Here is a 6,000-nt window from a genome sequence, read left to right on the forward strand (position 1 = left end):
ACAGCAGACTCCTGGGCCTCGCCAGAACGAGGTTACAGTTCATTTCCAAAATGTCAGGGCCTTCTGTGGCCAAGTCTCTTTCACACAAAGTCTCTTATCTCAGAGGACCTGATGTGTTAAAATCAACAAAAACAAAGGTTCCTTCAATAAATCTTCATGGGGCGATTACTCTTTGCCTTAGGATCCCCCTCTGCCGGACTCCGATCCTTCAACAACCTGGGCCTCCCTCCGTCGGGTTCACTACGGCCTTTCATTAAAATTCTCAGCAACTTGTAATATTGAAGAGACTTAATGTCTTTTTAAACAACCATTCACTGTGGACAACCATCAGCCGGGTTCACTCTTGTCGATACAATGTTCACGGGTGTATTATCCTTCACCCCAATTCGCAGGCTCCCTCAGCCGGGTTCACGTTTGCCAAATACGCAGTGCACTTTGCTTTCTCACAATTCAGGATTCACTCTCGTTAGCTTTCCCCTTGGCATCCTTACGTTGGGTTCACATAGCCATTCTAACACAGTGCATGATTTTCTAATACAGTTCATGATTTGCTCATCTCATCAGAAAGCGAGATTCCCGTGCCCTAGCTTTCTCTTGGCATCCCTCCATCGGGTTCACACTGGCCACAATTCACAAAACAGTTCCTTAAGTCCCCTTGGGTTCTTCCTTTTACCTAAATCTGGATCTCAGCCCCGAATTAGGCTTTCCTTTAAGCCCCCAGCCAGGCTTCTCTTTACTTTCCTTCTTGTCAATGCGTCGGAGACATTCGATTGTACAAATGGTCTGACTCAACCCCTTTATGACCCCTCTGACTCTTCACACTGGCCTCTCCTAGGGCCTCCATGTACTTGTAGTTTCAACAAAGGGGACCAGTCAGAGTCCTTTGATGAGCGACCACACAACGCCGGACCACACTGCATCTGGACCTTCACTGGGGTTTCTTTTAAAAGTTCAAATACACAAGTTCTTTGTCACAAGTTCTTTGTTTAGAAATGTTGCCGACTGCAACCTTGGGCCCAGCACAGTTTGGTTTATAATCGGTCCTCTCCGACTCATCAGCTGTGCTGAACTGTTGGAGTTTCTTGTCTCAGGAGTCAGGGAAGGCAACACAGTGGCAGTCGCTTCTCCCCGCTTTGGCTATCACCGCGGGAGAGCCCTGTGTACCGTTGACACCTGTCACACCACACGCCAGCTGGACTTCCCGGTCTTATGATTTCCCTTTCGGAGGCTTCGCGGGTCTGAGTTGAAAAGGGCAAGGGCAATTCCCTCCTCGTTGTCCTTTCAGGTCTCGTGGCCTTTCTCCTTTGTTTGAACTGCCGGTCTGGAATAGCTGCTTCCTCGTGCGTTCGGCCTTGTTCAAATTGTGCTCTCCGGCTCTACCTTTTATCCCTGTGGGGAAGAGAAAGGGCCGTCAGGTCTGTGTAATTATTGGCAATTGCCTGACTCTGCCTGACTCTTGTGTTGGGACATGCAAGGTAAACTGCTCCGGTGTTAGTCTGTTGTTTGTCACGGTGTAGGAAAGTGTTTGTGTTAGAAAAGGGGGGGTAGAGTTTTTATATATCCTATGGGGTAGGATGGGGAAAAGGTGTTATAAGGAAGGGGATACCACATCACACCCTTCGGTGTCCAACTTCCACTCACCGAGGACCCCTCATCCATGCGATCTTCCACCACTGGTCCATCCCCAGGAACTGGATCCAATAGCAATGGCCATATCCTGGCCACCTAGACGACAGATCCCGGGGGACTAGTAAGTGAGACACATTAAGGGGTCTCACAAGTGTCACTAACCGACCTTAAAATGGCAACAGCTGAAAACGTTGTTGATGATCATATGATGTCAGTGCCTGGAAACTACCTTTCAAATACCTATTCATAAGCCAAAACTGTTGGCTTTTCCATGCTTGTTTTTTTAAAGGACTTCAGTGAAAGGAATAGATGTGAGGACACGCATGTTGCCTGTAATTCAAATTGCTGAAAGCCCACTTAGTTAGGACATTTTTATTACACAAGAAGCTCATTCACAGGTGCACGTTATTCAATAATATTAATGCCTGCAAACCCAGTCCATTAACAATAATAAGGAGGTACGCCAGGTGCTTTAAAACCAGTTTTATTCACTTTATTAACAAAAGGTGTCGGCCGGGAGTCAAGCAAGATACAAACATCTCAACGAGCCCACTGTCTTTTATTATTTAATTTACTGCTGCTGGGAATAGAGAGAACAAATCCCCATTTCCACAAACACAAATATAATCCCATCTCATTTCCCATGCCAGGGCCTCATTTATCTCAGACTGCTTCCCTAACTTTGAATATTATAGTTTGCAACTGTGGTCTCGATACGCGCTGCCAACGCAGGTGCCTAATCTTTATTTGAGTCAAGTGATGAATAACAGTCTCTGTGGGGCTCTGTCTGCCCGGGGATATTTCTTTCTGGTTTACTATATTTAATAAAGTGTATACTGGTACTGCTTGGTCATATGGGGCACTGTGTATACAAATTAGTTTGATGTTTTAGCAATATTTCATCTTGGGGCACCATGCACCATGCACCGGGTGATCAAGGATTATGTGTGTTTATTCAATGACTCTTTGGATGACTCTTTGGACCAAAGAAAATTGCTACATATCTTTTCTTGTGCCATGGGAACACTATCTCTTTGACGTCCTGGCAAGCACTCTCTTTTACCTTACATTGCAACCTTGGATGCCTCATACTTTCAAGCGAGAAAAGCACTTTCCATAAAGTTGAACAATTCTGAGCACTATGGTGCGGCTGCTCTAAAATAACATGTTGGGCAATTTCACAGAAGGCCTTTGCTGCAAAATGGTGGAAACTCTGCTTAATGCTACATTTATAATTCATCAGGAAAACTGCTTCTTCATGTAGGTATCCCTCAGTAATCTTCTCAGTGTATTCAGCAACGTATATTTCTCAGTGATCTTCTCAGTGTATGCTGCAACATGGTGATCTTCTCATTGTACGCTGCGACCTAACTCCCTCAGTGTGGCACAACTACCTATAGTGTTTCATGCTAATTCTATTCTTCTTGTGTTTATATTCCAACAGCAATATAATGAGACTTGTGCCCATATTCTATATGTGTGAGTTTGTAGCTTGTATTCAGGCCTATTGAAAGCAGTTCTGGAAAAAAGGGCTAAAATCATGAATTTAAGTGGGCTCCCTTATCTTGTATTTACATTCAAGTTTAAGGTGTGTGGTGGGGCGGCTCATGACGTGACGTTTGCCCCATTTGTACTATCACATTCCCCCCTCTGGTTAGTTTACTAACCAATAAACCTGCAGCCATCATACTATCATAGGCATCTTTTGGTATCAATGGCCGACACACTTCCTACAAGCTTCCTCCACGTGCTGCATACTCTTCTGGAGGGCATGTCATAAAAAAGCACTCTCCATCTACATCACAATCTACCCAGTGTTGGGTATCATTTTGGGTCTGGAGCGGTACAACAGGTGCCAAGGGAGGCCAATGGGTCTATCTATTGCAACCATACACATTTCTTTCACCCCATTCTATGGGGCTGTTTGTGTGTAAACATGTATCGAGAGGACCGTGGCATTGTAAGATCCTAATGTAAGTGACAACATTTGTGCTTGTGTTTTCTTCTTCCCAACCCCCTTTAATACTCTAAATATTTTGCTCAGCAATGAGGGCACCCAGGAAAACATTGCATGTTACCAATCTTCATCAACAACTGGTCCCCTCTCCTTCTCCATGGTAGTGTTCAATGTATGCAGGGCAGCAATAGCATCTGTTAAGCTGCCGTTCTATCCATTGTTTGCTGGTTCAAATACACAGCAACATGTGCCAATTATTTCACAGATGCCCCCTTCTTTAGCGGAAAGAAGGTCTAGAAAATACCCATTCTAAAGAGTAGTTCATCTGACAGCCCTAAGCTTCTCTTTGATGTAGTTCAGTCCTTTCTTGGTATTGTTTGCCAGTTGTAGCAGCTCCCACTATGTAATCTGCACCCACTTTGCATTTGTGGCTGCTTGGATTCCAGGTGCTAAAAGTGATGTGAATAATACTGCTGCCTTACTAAAAAGTCTGTATTTTGTAGGGATTGCAAGCAAAACTGTCAGAAGAGGATTGAGAAAAAGGGTCTCCCTTGTTCCTTGTCAATGTTTTAGAACTTCTATCTTTCTTGTGATTGTTCACATTAGTTAGAGGCAGATGCTCAGCAATTGAGACAGCGTGGAATTGTGGCATCACGAATGCTGTTGAGTGGAGGGTTGTTAACATGCAAGAGCCACTCCAATTTGGTGGGAGCTGTGTGTAGCCCTGGATTGAGCAGGACCAGTAATGAGAGCTGCTGTCCCAATTAAACATCTGGCATGTCCATTATTCTTTTACACCCAGTGTTTGTTCCCACTTTGATAGTTGCATTATATCTGAAACATTAAGAAGTGCGTGTGAGACGTTTGATGTGAAGCGGTTCTTTTTCAAATGTATTCAAGTTAACAATTTTGCATTTTGCCTCCATTCAGCAACACATATATTGTTCAAGTGCGCAACTGTTTCTTTTGCCAATCCAACCATTGCCTCCGCTCTGCATCCCATTAAGCCTTATTCTCATTTCCCTCAATGAAAGACATCCTCTAGCATGTGCAGCTGTGGTCTGTGTGTGCACCATGGCAGTTTCTTTCCTTGTGCATTTGTGCATTTCTTTAAACTCATAGTTCTAAATGTTACTTCCCCGTGTGCGGTCCCTCCAGTCTATAATGCATTTCAATATGTTTTTATCCCAATTTATCTGCCTTTTTGTTCATTTGTATAAAGACATGAACAAATACCGAATTATCTTCCCATTGTACATAGGCCGTATGTCCCTGCAACAACCCTCTCATCTTGCATAGGGCAAGATGAACTAAGCAGTGTGCTGTTTCTGCTTTTACTTCCTCTGGTATAAATAGTCAGTCAGCGCCTTTGGCATGGGGAGTGAGGGAGCAGACATAACAAATCCCATCGATCTCTCTCTTCCAACTACTTGCACATATTTTCATTCTCATTAGAAAAGCCATCATTAGTGGCCCATTCAAATCTTTCAGGGTCAAAACCTTCTCTCCTTGTCCTGGTCAATATTTCATTTTTGTTTTTAAATATTTTCAAATTATTAACCCCTTTTTGTGCCACCAACCATTTATATTTCATGCAAAGAAAAGAAAGAGAAACAAAAAGAACAAGAATAAATGCTATACAAGGCACCATCTCCATGAATCCTTTGAATCTCTTGTGCTGTGTGAAACTACTTTTTGCGCCCCTGTTAAGAAACGGACACATGGAATTTTACACAGTGATATTATATCTTAAGACACTTCCCTTTTGCTGACCCCCCCTGTCTTTGGAAAAGTGGGTGTTGCTCTTGCCATCAGACAAATGTACCCATCTTGTACGTCCTTGAAGTTGTACTGCAGTTGCTGTGGCATACTCCACCAAGGAAGGTTCCACAGCGCGTGGGTTACTTCACTTCCTCACGAAGTTCCTAATGAGGACCCGGTCCCCTGGGTAGAGCTGCGGTGGTCATAGCAATGCTGATGCTTCTTCTCTGGTAGCTGTGGCTGGCTGTTGTTGAGGCATTATCTGGTGTGAAATATACTTAAAAGAATTGGGCAAAGCCCTAAGATATTCATGAAATTCATCTCCTAGAACAGTCACACCATTTTCAGCATTTGAATGTGCATAAAAAGGTTTTAGTGGAGCATGCATTCTTTTGGCAGTTACTACTTCATGCAGTGTAAGTTGCATGCCAGAGCATGGTTGAGTGCAAAGAGGGCATTTGGCGCCTAGTACAGCCAATTATCATTCAGAGTAACGCAGAATTTCACAAAGCGATCTTTGAGCAGACTGCAGAGGCACTCCGCAAGCCCATTGGCTTGTGGGTGGTACACTGAACAAAATGTGTGTGTTATGCCCAATAGAGATGTGATCTCCTTAAATCATTGAAAAAGTGCTGGCCATTATCGGATCACAG

This window comes from Ambystoma mexicanum, chromosome 1p, assembly GCF_040938575.1.
Source record: "Ambystoma mexicanum isolate Mex_15411 chromosome 1p, UKY_AmexF1_1, whole genome shotgun sequence".
Taxonomy (NCBI): Eukaryota; Metazoa; Chordata; class Amphibia; order Caudata; family Ambystomatidae; genus Ambystoma; species Ambystoma mexicanum.